Source organism: Limanda limanda, chromosome 1 (assembly GCF_963576545.1).
Source record: "Limanda limanda chromosome 1, fLimLim1.1, whole genome shotgun sequence".
NCBI classification, from domain to species: domain Eukaryota; kingdom Metazoa; phylum Chordata; class Actinopteri; order Pleuronectiformes; family Pleuronectidae; genus Limanda; species Limanda limanda.
The window spans coordinates 20,624,897-20,642,420 of record NC_083636.1 but is presented as its reverse complement, the minus strand read 5'-3'; positions in this window follow the sequence as shown (position 1 = coordinate 20,642,420).

Sequence of the window (17,524 nt, the reverse complement as noted above, 5' to 3'; positions counted from 1 at the left end):
TTGTGTGACCGGCGCGTAGGGATGAGTATTGATAAGATTTTAACGATTCCGATTCCATATCGATTCCTGCTTATCGATTCGATTGCTTATCGATTCTCTTATCGATTCTTTTTGGGCAAGGGGGGGAAAAAAGAGCACAAACGGGTTTATTTACATTAATTTTCTTTTATATAATTTTCTATAATGATGCACACCATATACAGTATGTATACATAAACATTTACATTTTTTAAATAACCAAAAACATTCACATATTCCTCTTGAAGTAAAGATAAACCTGACATTCTTCTGTAGAAATTACGATAAAATAAAACTTATATAACTTAAATAAAACTTACTCTGTTTAATTTAAACATGTTACTAGAAACTACAATGCTCCTTCCTTTTTTAAAAAGGGTATATGAAAACTGAGCTGCCAAAATTAAACTAGCAGTGGCAAATACCATCAAGTCTGCACCAGCAATTGTAATCAACAAAATCAACAATTCTTGTGCAGAAAAATAAGCATGTCTGCTTTCTCCAGAAGGATACGGGATCTCTCAGGACTAATTGTCTCTCCAGCCGTGGAGAACACTCTCTCAGATGGGGTGGAGGATGCCTGAACACACAGATAGGACTCAGCTAGACCTGACAGCAGGGGTAAAGTGTGTCTCTGGTCCCACCACCAAAGGGGGACTCAGGGAGCTGTTGTTGTTGCAGGGACTGCGACGTTACCGCCGAGCGAAGCTGCAGTAGCCGCCGAGCTACTGCGACGTTACCGACGAGCAAAGCCGCAGTAGCCGCCGAGCTACTGCGACGTTACCGACGAGCAAAGCCGCAGTAGCCGCCGAGCGAAGCCGCAGTAGCCGGCGAGCTACTGCGACGTTACCGCCGAGCGAAGCTGCAGTAGCCGCCGAGCGAAGCCGCAGTAGCCGGCGAGCTACTGCGGGTTGCCGCCGAGCGACGCCGCAGTAGCCGGCGAGCTACTCCGGCGTTACTGCCGAGCGAAGCCGCAGTAGCCGGCGAGCTACTCCGGGTGGCCGCCATGACATGTTTGCTGCCGTCTGAATGAAAAAGTTCGCGCATGCGCAACGGCACAGGGAACCGTTAGCAGAATCGTTAAAGAATTTCGCTAACGATTCCAAGGAATTGGTTCACTGGGAACCGGTTCTAAACAAGAACCGGTTTTCGATTCCCATCCCTACCGGCGGGTGACCCACGACTCTTCTGGGTCATTCCCACAATCCTTTGCAGGTATCCAGGTCATGTCGCTGGCTCTGGCCGGTTCCTCCACAGGCCAGAGCGGAGGAAACATGAGTGTGTGTGGCACAAAGCACAACTGTGTGTGTGCTGATAACCGGAGAGGACGGACACACACGGGTTCAACACCTGCAGCACCTGAAGGACATCGTCTTTAGTGCTGAGCTTTACCTTTACACACACACACACACACACACACACACAGACACACACAGTTCATAAACCCAACAGAAACAGTCCCCAGCTGTTATTGACTTAACTGAGCCACGAAAGTGAACCGTCCGCTGCAAAGCATTCTGGTTAAAAAAGTCTCAAAGTGCAGTTCGTGCAGACAACTCAACCTCTCATATTAAAAATAAACGATATCCTCTATATTTTAAAATCCCCGACTTCCCTTCTCTCTGGATCCAGAAAAACATGCATCCCGATCTAGAGAGAAATTTGGATTGACTCAGATTAGCGTCTAACTTATTAAAGGGCCAATTCACCCACTAACAGTATTACTTACATTGTCATTCATTCATTCTACTCAGTAATATATATTATTATGGTCTATAATTTATATTTCAGTTTTATTTATTTAGTCACTTTAGTTTTACTTTATATTATATATTTAAGTTTAGTTTTTAAGTCTGGTTTTTGAAATGTGACCTAAGAATTGAATTGTCATTCAGTGCTGTGTGTAATTGTTGTTGTACATATGACAATAAAGTCTTGAATATCTACAGCTTCCGGTATTCTTCTTAAGTGAATAACCTGAAAAATAAGAAAAATAATAAATTCTAAAAAGATTTCTGATACACTAAATAATAGATGGAGAGAAGATCATTCCCAAAAGTTTTACTCCCATGCAACTTGTGCTGAGAGGTTGGTCTCAAAAAGTTCGGGGACCAGGTACATGTGGAGTCTTTTAAATCGGCCCAAATGAAGGTCTTGTGATAAATTAAATAAACCTTGGGTGTCATCTCTGTAATCTGAGGCTCCTTCAGCTCGTGTCCTACTGTACTGCCCGTCTGACACAGGACAACCCCCCCCCTGACTCCAGTCTGAAAAACACAGCCTCTGTGACCCTTTCACTTTCTACTCGCACCGGTCCTCAATCCGCCTCAGCCAAGAGTCGCGGCTCCTCGGCTAACACCTGGCTCTGCTGGCGTGTCGTATCGCGGCTAATCGTATTAGGCTAATCGCTCCCAGATCAGCACATCCACGCCGACCCCCGCACGACCCCGTGACCCAGGCCAGGCAACCCTCACGCAGGATCAGACCGTGAACTTATCTCCCCGAAAACCAGACCCCACCCTTCGCTGCTGCTTGGAGGGACACAGGTTGGGAGACGGCGGGAGGGTGCGCGGATGTGACCAGATTCCTTTGGGGTGTTACGTTATGAACTGGTGGCACTTTGGTTGAACCCTTTTCCTGCAGAAACGGGGAGTCTATGAACAAATGACCCAAATAGGAAGAATACTTCTGTCACAATCTCCTGTGTGGGTCTGTGAGCCAAAAGAATCTCAGGAGTCTTTCCTCCCTTTTCTCCTCACCTCACCTCGCCGCCTTCCTCATTCTCTTTCAGGCAGCTCAGTTCTTGGCACTCGAACCAGCTGCTCAGGACCCGATGGAAGAGCTTTGCACCGCGCCGCAGCCAAAAGGTTGCTCACATCTGCCACATTTCCACTTCCGACTTTAATTCTTTTCTCTAATCTCCACATCTCTGTATTTTCATGTCTTTAATCAACCCCTTCACACCATCATCATTCTATCTGCATCTCTTGTTTATCAGTTTATCTTCGTTTATCTCCGAGCGAGGCGGAATCCGCTCTTGACTGACAACTTCTTTATCAGCTCTGGATGTGATGCAACGAGACACTATCCAGGTCTTAATGCTGAATCTGATGGTTACGATTGAAAACAGAAATACTGATACAGATCTAAGATTTCTTGTTTTGTTTTTTTTAGGTGCAGGAACTATTATTTACACAGCTGATTAGCATAATTGGAAGATTTTGTTTATAAATGTTAGAAAATTAGGATTAATGGGCATCAGTAAGTTTTCAAAGTACAAACTGATGTTTTCAGACATAATTTTGTTGTCCAACTGACATGTATTCACTTTTATAAATGTTTATCCCAGGTAAATAAAACTTAAACAATAGATAATGGACAAATAACTAATCGGTTATTTATTCATTTTCTTACATCTAATCTGACATCTGTTCTTTCATTGCTCATTTTTTCTGTTTTTCAGATTATTAACCGACTGAACCACTGAACTAATAAACATCCCGGCGTCAGAATGAGCGTCTCTGCAGCAGTCAGCTGATTTTAGCCGTCTGTGCCACGGAGGCTGTGTGGACAGGACTCTGCCAAACCAAACACAACACAGGCAACCACCAGCGAGAGCCTTCATTCACTGAGGACACGGCTGCACCTCCGTGGCCCCGCCGCCGCCTCACTCTATTCCTCCTCCCTCTTTTTTTCGCCGGCGTTCACAGTCCCAGTGTGCGAAGAGGAGGGGGGGTGGTGGGTGACGAGGAGGTCAGGCGGCGGTTACTCAAATACAGTGAGCTTAGCCTCTCCACACTGTCCATTAACTATCAAAACATGTGTGAGCGCAGGTCAGGATGAGAGCGCCCCGCTCTGGCTGCCATTGTTTTTCTGCCTGTGTTCACTTCTTTTTATTTGAAAGCTTCGTTCGCACAGACGAGAGTTGAGCAAGCAACGTGTAGAACAAGGCCTGGTTCTCAGATCTATGATCAACAACATGACGGAGAAGCCAAGCTGCTGAAACTTAAATATTCATTGTTTTTCCTTTGGTAGATGCTCAGTGTTCAAACCTCTGGCCTCCTAACAACTCTCACATCTGTTCTTTGCCTTGCTCAAGGGTTCCTTATTCCTTTAGTGAGACACCACACACAGTTTTGTCCTGCCTGGATAGATAACTGCCACGTTCAGTGTGGGATTCAAACCTGCAACCTTCTGGTTCAGACACTACCGCTCCTCAGAAACTTGACTTTAACCTCAATGAATAGAAAATGGATTTGGATGCACTGTGATCTTTTTTGAAGAGATAAAAACTCCTCACTCTATGAGATGTGAACACGTATCTGTCAACACAATAACACTAAACATGGTTAATGGCAGCCATTTGTCTCCATGAGGGAACTAATGGAGAACTCCAAACCGAGGGCACCGACAGGTTTATATTCGTAATATTCTGCCATTCCTTTGACTGCATTAGCGTTTTCCAACACCACACTTTTAAATCTTTTTTATGAACGGCATAAAGCGTCAGATCTGCCCGATACGTCCCTCTACGAGTTCTGTAAAGTTCCTTTTCTCAGCGCGCAGACAGACATGCCGTGCTCCCTGCGCTGTTCCCACTTCCGATCTCTCTAATGTTTTTCAGTCATAATAAATCTGGCCCTGACTTTCTAAAGCAAACAATGCTGTGGGGACTGAGTCCTCCAATAACACTTTGTCAGTTCCAATCAGGCCTGAAATATGACTCAACTGTCTGTGCCTCCCCCTGCTCAAAGGCCTCCCCCTCCACCCCCATTTCCTCTCTCTTGGCCTTTCTCCCTCTGATATCCTTTCATTAGGCCGGCAATCTCCTACACTTCTTTCCCTGACCCGTCCAATGTTCCTATTCCCAGTACAGTTATTAATATCTGCGGGCGGCTGAATTACCCTGGTTTGATAAATATACACGACAGAGAAGTATTTCGCCTCGCAAAAATGACAATCCACGGGTTTGTTAAATGTCTCCCACTCAAACCATCGCATCAATGCGTCTGCCTCCGGTCCTAGAAGAAGTCTCCCGACATGAGTTTGGGACTCTGTCTGCAGATTGGCTCCCAGAGGATTTGGATGGGATAAAGGTCATGATATTTTCCCGTGGCAGCCATGTTCTGCTATTGATCTTGCTTTGTGCATTCATGTCAAAAACAGGAAACAGCTTTGCACAAATTGTTGCCACAAAGTTGGAAGCGAACTTGAATAAATGTCCTGGATTCCAGCTGAACGTGCCCTCTTCATGGGCAGATCAGATGACTATCAGCCATCGAAGAACCAAGAAGCAACACAGACCCAGTTGGTCAAACAACTTCTGGAGGAGGTTTGAGATGCATTCTAGCCAGATGCTGGAAAAGTGAAATTGCATTAGTCTTCTTTCCGAGGCGCACATGTAATCCTTACTCCTTCCAAGTGTAACTACATCGGTACGTGGTCCTTGGACGTAACCACAGACAGGATCTGTCCTCTGGAATAATGTTAAACAGAAGGAGTGACAGTGTTCTCCCATTTATCTGATCCCGCTGAATGATCTGTGAAGACGCTAGAACTAGATTTTAGTTTGGAAACCAGTGCTACGTAGACATCTGGCATCCACACTACTCCAGGGGGCCCGAAAAGTCTGGAGAAGCCTGTGGCAGTTTGAATATTCCAGGTTTGTGTTTTGGTCTGGTCAGACTTTTGCAAACCGATGATGCAGTCAGTATCAGCCACTTCCTGTCACTTCTTATCAGCCAGGACTCGACTGCTAGCGGTGTATGGACATTATTTGCCAACAGTTAAACCTCTCATCTTACTTTTCGTCATTAATGTTTCAATGAAAATCTTCTGATCAATTCTCAGTGCGTCTTGAACGCGTCTTGGATGCACTTAGCATTTTCAGATATCTGACAGCAATTCAAATCAGGCTTTGATGCATGAACACATGCATGAAGTGTGAATGGGGGAAGAAATACGTGTAACGCGGCGGCTGCAGTGTGCTGCGAAAGAAAATCCATCATTGTGCCCGTTAAGATCCTTTAACTGGAACTTTGGGATTAGGCCCGAGCCGTGAACGAAAGCACATAAAAGTCTGCGTCCACGTACATTTGGCCTGATACTCTGCAGGATTTCACAATCCATAAAAGTGATCTGCAGCAGAGTTGGCAGGTTAAATAAAAAAAGAATAACTTCCTCGTAGTTAAATGTAAATTCCCTTGAACCCTTCTCCCTTTGTGGCTACGGTTGAACGAGTTGACCCCCGTATATTTTTATTTGCTGCGCTTTCTTTTTTAGTGCGTTAGCCCATGGCCATGCTAATCAGCCCCCCCACCCCCACCCTTTGCCTTGAGCCCCACCCGCCCATCCCGCATAGCGACTGGGGGAAGCCATCAGTAGTGATGCCCGGTCAACCACAGAGCGAGCATGTTCTCTTCACGCATGATTAACACTGTTGAGAACGGGGGATAGACCACCTCAAAGAGAGAACTGCCCCGACTTCAAAGTCTCGCCACTGAGAAAGAGACTCTGTCACCCCCCACCCCCCTCCACACACACACACACACACACACAGCCTTAAAACTTAATATAACATGGCCTCAACTACCCTTGTAAACACACATGCCTGCACACACACACACACTCATACACGGAAATGTAAAGAGCGCTTTAGGGAAGGTTTTAACTGGTATTATTGGTGAATGATTGACTGGTGGTGATGGAGGGAAAACCGGCTCCTTTTTCCTGCCGTTTCAGTGACGGTATCAGTTTGTGTCACACGTTTCACGGACGTCACCTCCTGATCAAATATGTTCTGTGTTTGCACAACAAGATTTCACGGTTATCTGATAACAGATCAACCCTAACTCTAACCCTAACCCTAAAGAAATATTGCGCAAAAACTCCTGTGTCTTGGTGGAAGGACGGGACGAAGGCCAACAATTAACCAATTCAGTTTTGCCGTTTATTTGGACGAAGGAGAGGATCCAGACTGTTAGTTATTTATTGAATCATGAAGAACAAAATCTTTCTTGAACAAGAAACAAATGATTCAAAACAAAGACATTTAAATCGTATTAATTTCCAAATGATCCAGCATGTTTTAAGACAAAGATCTTAGATCTGACTATTCTACACTCGATGACTTTTATGTCAAAATAAAAATCTTTTTGATTTTCACATGGAAACAACTTGATCAGCTTTAATTTCTTCCTTTTTGTTTGTTCAAACTTTTGTATGATGATTATCTTTTACCTTTCGGACACCACAAACTCTAAATCCTTTTTTGGTTTTATTGCCTGATACGACTCAAAGCCCCCAAAAGGTCTGTTTCCACATATCAAGCAAACAACCTGCGGAAACGTCCACATCTACCACTTAGAGAACTGGAGAGTGTGTCATACTGAACCTGGACAGAAACTCAGATGACCACATACCTCGCAAACCTCACCCACCATCACAGGCTTCACGTCTCTTTACAGAGCAGCGTGGTGACAAAGGGAGAGGTCAACTCGCATTTCCTAGAAAGCTTCAACTAGTGATGTGTGTGAGCTGCTGTGTGTGTGTGTGTGTGTTCTGCATGAATGTGGAATTTGGCCCTAGGCGCAACGACCAACAGCGCCCCCCCCATAATAGAAACACAGAGGGAGGTAAAGAGCAAAGAAGGGTGTTTCCACCTCCACCTGACAGTAGAAAAAACATCTTAAGGAACCAGTCATGACACTATTTGACTACTCAACAGAGCAGGCTGCTTCTTTTGTGCGATGCTGCCGTTTGTGTTGCCGTCCTCCTGTGATTGGCCTCTATCCAAACACAACTTGTAATTTTTCCGTTAAAGCTTGAGGGATTATTACCGCGTGATGTGCAGGTCAGACACGTAACCAATCATTCACCGTTTCTCCTCGAGGGAAGTTTCATACGAGTGCTGATACTGAAGAAAGCTTTTAAAGTGCGTCTCACTGTGAGGTTGTCAAAATTACTCTTTAAAGAATGATGTAAATCTTTGGGAACATTTTCATGTACGGTTTTCAGGAAGACCCAGCACAGCACTTTCCTCAGCCCCCCCCCCCCCCCCCGCTCAGCTCTCATTTGACACATAAGCTAAACATTCAAAACACGACCAATCAGGTGTGAGCCCAGCGCTTCCTGGATTATGAAACCCCGCCCAGTCCTGGCGAAGAGCCGGTGCTTACATAACCTCTGACCCGCCTAATGCATTAATTGAGGGGGAAGTATGTGCTGGTCCATTTATTGTGATGGAGAGTGTCGGTAATTGCCCAGTGACCCAAATGTTCTTTTTCACTGTCTCCCCCCCCCCCATTGCCCCCCCCCCCCTTTGCCACCAAGACCCGACCTTCCAAAACTGCTGCCATATTGTGTGGCCATGTATCAGAAGAGCTGAGAGCAATAATTTTGAACAAAAGACAAAAGTTTAGTGCAGCTAATATACTTTTAATTCTGAATTTTCTTCAAGTTTGTAGGAAATTGAATCTTTAGTTTATTCGGATTTTCTTGCATCAAAAAAACATATCAGGCCGAGTGCAATTTGATTTTTCAGGCAGAAACAAATACTGATATTTAAATGACAAAACACTGACATTCAATATTAGAATAGGGAAAGATAATCATTTTTAATCTTTGTCAAGAGGTTGTTTTAACCCCCGTCTGTGTGTTTGATTAATCTAAAACTGCAAAATGGATTTCTACAATACTTTGGTGAAGGACGGGATATGGGTCAAATAAAATCTGTCATCTGTAGGGAACTATTTATTTATTATTTTTATGCAATTTGGTGCAGATCCCAATAAAAATCCTGGATCTAGTGGATTAAAACGTGCTTTCATAACAGCTTGACACTTGGGCCTTGATTGAGGAGGGTGCTCTACTTTGTTAAACAAGGATACTTCAGATTCTAATAATTTATTAACATTTGTGACCAGGATATGTAATAAACTGAATATTATACAGTTAGAAAAATATATTTCTTTATATGAATCCTGTGTCTGTCATTTTCCATTTCATCTGCAGTCTAAATTTAAACCTGCTGGTTGTTTTTGTTTGGCGGCCACAGGCACAAACACACACACAAACACACACACAAGCAGCCAGTTGTGCGGCTGCATGCGTATAGATGTTTACGAGTTACGGCGAGGGCAGAAAACATCTGTCAATATTGATCATCATAACCGAGTCCCAGAGGGGCTGTCGATCAATTAGCCGCCGGCCTCCTCCTCCATTCAGACATAGCAACAACAAACGTCCAGGAGGAGGAACTCAGCCTCGCCGATTAATGACAGCTTTATTTTCCTTTGCACCGCGTAGTCGCGACACACAGGAAACCACACACACACACACACACACACACACACACACACACACACACACACACACACACACACACACACACACACACACACACACACACACACACACACACACACACACACACACACACACACACACACACACACACACACACACACACACACGAGGTCGAATAAAGTGGGGGTTACTAAAGAAAGTGTTGTTTATTTTATTGGCCTCAAAACGTCTTAACTGCAAAGATGAGGAGTCGTCCGCACGTTTCTACACAGCCACTCAATCCCAGTTATGAGACTGGGCAGAGTGGTCCCGTGTGGCCCCCCCCCCCTCGTGAGGACGGGCCCCCGGGGAACCAGAGTGCATTAAGAATTTAATGTTCACCCTGGGATCCTTTCAAAACCCCAGACTTAACCTGTGACTCCGTGCGTGGAGAGAATGGGAGTCCAAGTGAGTCAGGAGGTCGCCCGGCGAGGTCAGTAATTGATAGGCCCCTCATTTTCGATCCCTCCCCCCACCCCCCCAATGTGGCGCCTTCTGTTGGCCAAAGACAACCGGGGCCGTAAATAGCAATCCAAAGCAAACACTTGTCCTCATCGTGACTCCTTCTCTTGTCAGAAATCAGTCATAAAAAAACTCTGTGGCACATTTGGGTTTTTATGAGCCTCCTAATCTGGATCTACAAAAAAAATAAAAGATCGTCACACGGAAAACAGCGGACCAACAACAGGAAGTCGCCTCAGATACGATCTGTGGATTCTGGTTTGTGACAGTCAAGCTGACGGCACTAATAATAATAATGGGTAGCAGTAATATTTTTGGGGGACAGAAATTGGATTGATTGTGTTGTGTTTGTGTCGTGTTTGCGTTGGCCCGCACCACTGGGGAATTCACCGGGTCACTGATTGTTGTTAATGGACAATTTTTGGAGAAAATAACAGCCGTGTTTTTCTTGCCGGGGACGAGGAACCGAGGCCGTGGAGCAGAAGACCTTCTCTACGTCAGGAGACACATTCTTCAAACATCAACCGACCCTGTGCTCACTGGGTCGCTGCTGCCGACTCTTACTGACAAAGTTCTTGACCAAATCTGCACTGAAACCCCCCCAAATATTCATCAAACGTCGACACCTTCATTGGTGTTTAATGATATATTAACAGTCCACAGCTCTTTACTTTGCTGGCTCGCACTCAACACATGTTCAGATATCATCACTGAAGACACCAACTCCTTTCAGTGAGTCTTCAGCACGAATTTTAACGTGTCGGCGTCGATAATCTCTCGAAAACGAAAGCACATGTTGTTTCTGGCCCAGCTACCTTTATAGCAGAGTGTCAGCTGGAGGCCACAGGTCTGTCAACACAACTCACTGACCAGGGCTTGTACCGCCCCCCCGCTCCCACTTTAATCTGTGTCTTAATGTGGTTAATAGCCAACACACAAACAGACGTACACATATTTGCACAAACGCCTACACACACACACTTTTTCCACAAGGTAAAAAGAGTGTTGTCCGCCCAGTGACGACTCACAACACAACCGCACTCCATGTTTGTCTTCCTTTTTTGTGTTATTGCAGGAATACGCAAAAACTACACAACAGATTCCCACAAAATTCGGTGGAAGGACGGGACACGGGCCACGAAAGAACCAATTCAATTGTGGTTCAAATCCAATTGTTTTCAATACGTTTCTTCAACATTGTGGGATGGGGCGGATTTTATGGACATTTCCAACAATTTCCCAGGAGATTAATCAATGGATGTCGATCAGACAAGTTATATTTGGTTAACTTGTTACTGCTTTAATCCAAAACTGCTGACATTTTGCCTCATAATTGAATAAAAAGGTCCATAAACAAACAGCAGATCATCTTCCAGCTGAAATCGATCCAGAAGCTTTGAGAGCTTCCTGTTCAGTCGGGCGTCGTGTATCCAACCTGAAACTCAGCGTCTGTAGCTTTGACAATGGCGTTGGAAGTGCAGTTCCGCTCCTGGACTTTATATCCTACATTACAGCTATTTCACGACACACACACACACACACAGACACACAAAGACACACACACACTCCACTGCCTCTCAAAGCCAAGAGGAGCAACTCCGAGTATTAGAAGTTGCTCGTGTGAACGCAAATGTGAGCTTTTAGAAATGGACTGCTTGTAAATTGGACATTTGTGTGTGTGTGTGTGTGTGCGTCTCCTTATTGACTCAAATCCTGACTGAAGGCAGAAATAAAACTCTGGCTTGTTCATATATTAAGAGCAAATTCTCTTGCATGTGGTCGAACTGTGAAATTCAATCAGGGGACTCGTGTGTTTGCAGAGAAAAAAGGCAAATATTTCACAAAACTTTGCAGCTCGGCTCGGACTGCTGTCTGTGCATATATGTGTCTGTGCGTGTGTGTGTGTGTGTGTGTGTGTGTGGCCATATTTTCCTCTCGGCGGTCTGTTCATATTCTAATCAGTGTGTTTCCTGCTTGCATTGATCAGGGCCTGATAAGCAGCAGTCCTACACGGCGTCTCCTCAGCAGATGCAGGGGACAGATAGAGGCCATAAGAGAAAGAGACTAAATGAGAAACTACACGACAGCACAGGATGAGACGCTGCATCTCTGAAAACACAAGGTTCTGTCACACAAATGCTTTTCAACGCATCAAGTTTTTTCCCACACAATCGATAAATTGTGCACGTTTGATAAAATGTGCACGTCTCTCTGATCAGAAATATTGAAAATAAAAAGCTAGGATGAATATCAGCTTTCACACACATCACTGTCTTTTATGTAAAGAGCAGATAAAACCACCTGATTGATACAAGTCACTTCCTGCCACAAGCAGGAAGCGACTTGAAAGGTATTTATGTTTCAAACGACAAGACAAATTCAACTTTGGTGCAGAATCCATTAAAATCTGTAAAGCTGCACAAAATGAGGATTTCTCTCATCAAAAGATTTTTAAAATCATCCGTCCCATGTTTGTTTATGTGAAACTCTGTGAAAGTAGATTTTTGTGGATGTTTGAATTTTGAAAATGTGCTTTTTCTTTTGTCAATTTATTTCATTCATATTTTGTTTCAGAGATAAAAGAGATTTTTGCTGACATTTCTGGTAAAAGTAGAAAAAGTGAAATCTGGAAACAAATTAGCTTTGAATTTCTAAAACTTTCGCAATTTAATTTCTCCCAGATTGTGTGTTTGAATTAAAACTAAAAACAAAAAAATACTAATTACTTGCAGGACAACTGGCTTCAAACCCTGTTTTCATTCAAGTGTAGATCTTGATCTACAGAAGCTGCAGTTCGTCTGTCAGTAAAAAAGAAAAAAAGCCTCTGAAACTCTGAACAAACGCCTAAATCAAGAAAATCGAAAACAATATTGCGGTGAGGGAACAAGGAGCACAGACAGCCGGAATCTCTGAAAAGAAAACACAAAGTCAAAAGGAGCTGGGGCTCTTATCTGCTCGGGGCTCGGTGCTGTGGGGCTTCGTATGCATGTATGCTCATGTGAAGCCATTACATGGGGAGCAAGCACGCCGACATCTCTGCTGGAGCAGAACGGCCGACTGTGTAACGCTCTTCCTGTTTCCCATCGATTCCAATCAGTTCGGGGCCCGACACCTATCCCACACCTCCACAGTCACATCTGCCCTGTGTACATACGGTTTACATGCATTTTTATTTCAATGCATATTGGTTCCACGCAGGAGCCCCAGCGGCGGTGGGCACGGCTACTGCTGCACACTGTGGTGATTTAATGAATCCCAGCAGATTCTTTTTTAAGAAACGTTACTTTCTCATTGTAATGCCTCGTGCTCATGAATGGGAATTAAAGTTTTAAACGTGCACACACACACAAAACCAACTGAGAGGCCTTTAACATGTCTGCACCATGTATGTTTGTCCACACGTGACATTTTCCTCTTTTCAAAGTGCTCTCACTGACTCGACTTATCCCCCCCCAAAGAAATGAATGTTAAAAAGGTATTCACACATTTTATGTATCGCATTATACTTTGAATAAAATGAATGTAAAAGTGTGTTTACAATTGCATTCTTTTTCTTTTTAAAGGTTGGTACTTTTACCTTTTTCTCTTTCTTATTTTTTGGGGGCGCACCTTCAATATTTTCCGATTTCCTTTTCAAGTGCAGTCACCTATTTCCTATCTCGCTAATACATTTTCCACATCTGTAAAGTTTATTTTTGTAACTTTATTGGTTTCCCCCCAGTGAGTCAGGTGGAGGGAAGGGAAGTCATTACAGCTTAGTGCTCCAGCCTGCCTGCCTCCATCTACACAGCCAGGAGAAAAGTACAGAATGTCGACAGCTATCTCTCATATTTCATCAGGACGCCGTCTTCTCTGGAGACTCCATTTGTGTAGTAAACATCTTAAAAGGTTCCCCGGGCTCCCCCTCTCCTTTTCTTCTCCTGCTATTCACTTATTTATTTATTCTCTCTCTTTCTCTCCTCCTTTTATTTATTTTTTTATTTATTTAAGATTCCGTTCGTCTTATTTTTTAAACTGCTTGACTCCGAAAATACAGATATCACACTTAGGCCCCGTGAGTTTTTGAAAAATGAGCATATTACTTCCTACATCTCCCTTTCCTTCTTTTTTTTATTTTTTTGTCACAATAAATATTTCCATTTATATGCAAATTATTATCTACTGACCAAGAATGGATAAAAACTCGTCTTGTTTTCATTGTGGCGTGCGGAGGAGCATGTGAGTGTGAAGGCGGGAAGTGTCGGGAGCTGGGAGAGCAGAGGGAGCAGCTCCTCATTTAAAGAGTAAATAATCTCCCATTGCATTCTATTATTTATACCCCTGGCTTGAAAGGGACTGTATTAACTTATAAGTTATAAGTAGTTAGAAGTTACTTACTTTAAACTGGGGGGAGCGGGGGGGTGGGGAGGGCGAGTAGAGAGACGACGCTCTGCTTAGCTGACTTCCCCCCAAATTGCTGACATAATTACATGAATGTAATTTTTTATGACTCACAGAAAATCTTGGCATTTTCACTGAAGCAGATAATTAGACTTGGAATAAAGCAGGGGCGGAATAATTAATACATCAAAACTAGATGAACTTTTTCTAATTATTTTTATTTAATCTCCATTCTAATTATTGTTCTAGTCGGCTGAGCGAGATTGCCTTTCTCATTCAGGGTGTGAAATGCACCCGTAGCGCTCAATCCTCACCCAGTGAAATATCAACTGAGCGTGGAGACGGGAAATCACAGGGTGCTCACCACTCTCTTCCCCCTCTCTCCTCCTCTCTGATTGAACTGTAATTTAAATTTCTCCATTGCCAACAAACAATTTACATACACCTGCCACACTCTTATTTATTTATTTCCCCCCCGGTTTCCTCCGCCGCCGCCACCTTCACCCTCCACGTCTCCAAATGTATGGCAATCAATATTTCTCCAGCTTTTAAATGAGTTTGTTAATTAGTCTAATGTGGTTTGGATAGAGGTTGTGTTTCCCTCCCTATCGCCGCGTTCAGGAGGAATGTTTGCGTAGAACAACCGGGAGGAAACACAGTGGGTGTATCTGTGGAAAGAGTTGCTGACCACAGAGTAAATTTTCCCACTTATCTCTGGTGTCACTCTACCGAGAAGCAGCCTCTGAAAAGGAATAGTACATCTGATAAGAGCGCAGTTTAATGCTGATGTAAACATAATTAACACTCTGACACGCGGCCGTGCTGCGTGGGCACACACACACACGCTCACAAACACAAATTCAGATGAGGTCGAGGATAAATTAAGCATTTCAGCACAAGTAGTACAAAAAAATAAAAAATTCTGAGCACTTACATGCAAACAAGCCTCCCTTCTTTTCGCTCTTTGGGGGGAAATAAATGAAATATTAGCCTCGTACATCAATATTCATTTTTGAAAGAAGCCTTTCCACAGAAGAGTTCTCCACATAATAACTCTCCAGCACTTCTGCTGAGACACCTCAGTGAACGTCGGCCTGTTCATGCAGGCTGTTTCACATCCTCTGTATGTGTGTGCAGACATTCAGCACTGGATGATGCTCAGATTGCATAAAGACACACGGGCGGAGGGGCGGTGGTGGAGGGGAGATTAGGAACTAATGCAAGTCAGCGAAATAAAATATGTAAAAAATATAAAAACATTCATCACAAGCATGAAATTAAAATAATTCTTGCTCTCCCTCTATATCCACATTTCTTATTACAGTCTGTGTATTCACTAGATTAAAATTGCCGGTTGATTAATACACAAAACAAGATCAGATTTAATTAACATCAGATTTAATTGAGGCCCTACAATTCTTTTTCCACACACTCGCAGTTCAGATAGAGACGATCGCAAGCCTCCATAATTAAACAAATGTAAATCTACCAGTGCCTTTCACACACACACACACAGACACACACAGACACACACACACACACACACACACACACACACACAAAAAGAAAACAGATTGATGTGCATCCCCATGCAGGCAAATCTCCCCATTTAAAACAAATATATTAAAGTTATTATTATTCCTTTATAACGATTACAATTTTTAACAGAGAAATAATTTGGGAATAATTTAATTAAAGCGATAATGATGATTGAATAAAGAACAGAAATTCTTCTATGTGTCTGACCCTGTTTGAATAGATTCCACGACGACTGGGGTGTGTGTTTAATTTGCCCGATTCTTCCCACATCTATTTGCGAATATCCAGACAAACCTTTAATCTAGATTTGCAGCCATCAGAAAGGAGAGCTCACATCCTGTTTAATGAAATCATATTTGCTCACACGCAGCCTTGAAAGCCTCTTAAAAAACTGCTCTATTTACATGGCGTCACGGCGGGAGAAGCTGAAACGCCACTTTTCACACGCGGGAAAATTCACTGTAATTCTCATCAGTCGCGTCAGGACGGCGACCGGGTTCCACTTGTGTCAGATCCACGAGGTGTCAGTCTCGTTTTTTATTTTTGCCACTTGGCTGACGTGAAGGCCACAGTTTCTTGTTTCTTGTTTGCGAGCAGTTGATATTCTGCTCGCGTTTAGTTGTGGTATCATGATCAAAAACCGATAGCACCGCCGTTATCTCTGTGTTGTATTATTTCTATGGGCCAATATTTTTGGTTTTATCAATGTAATCTGGAGTATCTGCTGGAAGTGTGTGTGAGTGTGTGTGTCTGTGTGTGTGTGTGTGTGTGCTCGTGGGACTCCATGTTCAAGGCAGGATTGGAGGGAACCCAAGCTGCAGGCCCCCTCCACCAAGTACGTAGTGCCACCATGTGTCCGGTGGAGGAACTTCAGGTGCATCATGTGCAGGAACAGAGCTGCATGTGAAGATGTTGGCCTGTGTAGTTTGTGTTTGCATGTTTGTTGCCGAGCAGTATACGTGTCGTTGTGTGCGTTCACTCCGAGATGTTGCACCGACGCAGACTAAACAAATTTCTTATCCTCTTGATGTGGGGGGGGAGCCGTTGGGAGGATGTGGGCCCAGATCCTCAGATGAAAGATGGCGCTCAGACACACTACATGACAACAAAAAGCTTGGAAATCAACACATTATCACACAATGTTTAATATCTCAAACAAGGCTTGAGTCAAAGGTTTAAGATGTAGTTAAAATAGATTGTTTTGGGGCTTTATTTTGAAATGTAACTGTGTGTGTGTGTGCGTGTGTGTGTGTGTTTGTGGGAGCTGGCGGGGCGAGCTACCTCCTGGCGCCATGGGGATGAGGGCTTCACGCTTGGGCTGAGATTACCTGTGCGGGCGCCCTGTGTGGCTTGTTTATGAATCAGCTTTTTTGTTCCGATTTTTCCCGTCCACTTGTGACTTCTTACAAAAACAAAGGACAAGCACCGACACCCAGAGAAGGAGAAGAGGGGAGGGAGAGTGGGCGTCGGCCAGCCACACCTCGCCGTGAAACCCTCACCTGGTGATGACCCGCGGGGGGTGTTTATAAGCGTGGTTTATCTCCATGGCAATAAAGCCGTGTGCCGCGGCTGTGGAATGAAAACACGTCGGCCGAGCCAGACAGACAGGAGTCGAGGATGTAACGTAACACACCCCCCCACCGCTACCTGCCGAGTGGCCGAGCCAGTGGCCTGCATGACTGCCCCCAGAAACCCAGAGCCACCGCCACAGATCCTCTGCACATCGTTCATTCACATGTGAAGTTTATTCCAAACAGTGAAAACCAAAGCTGCTGCCTTT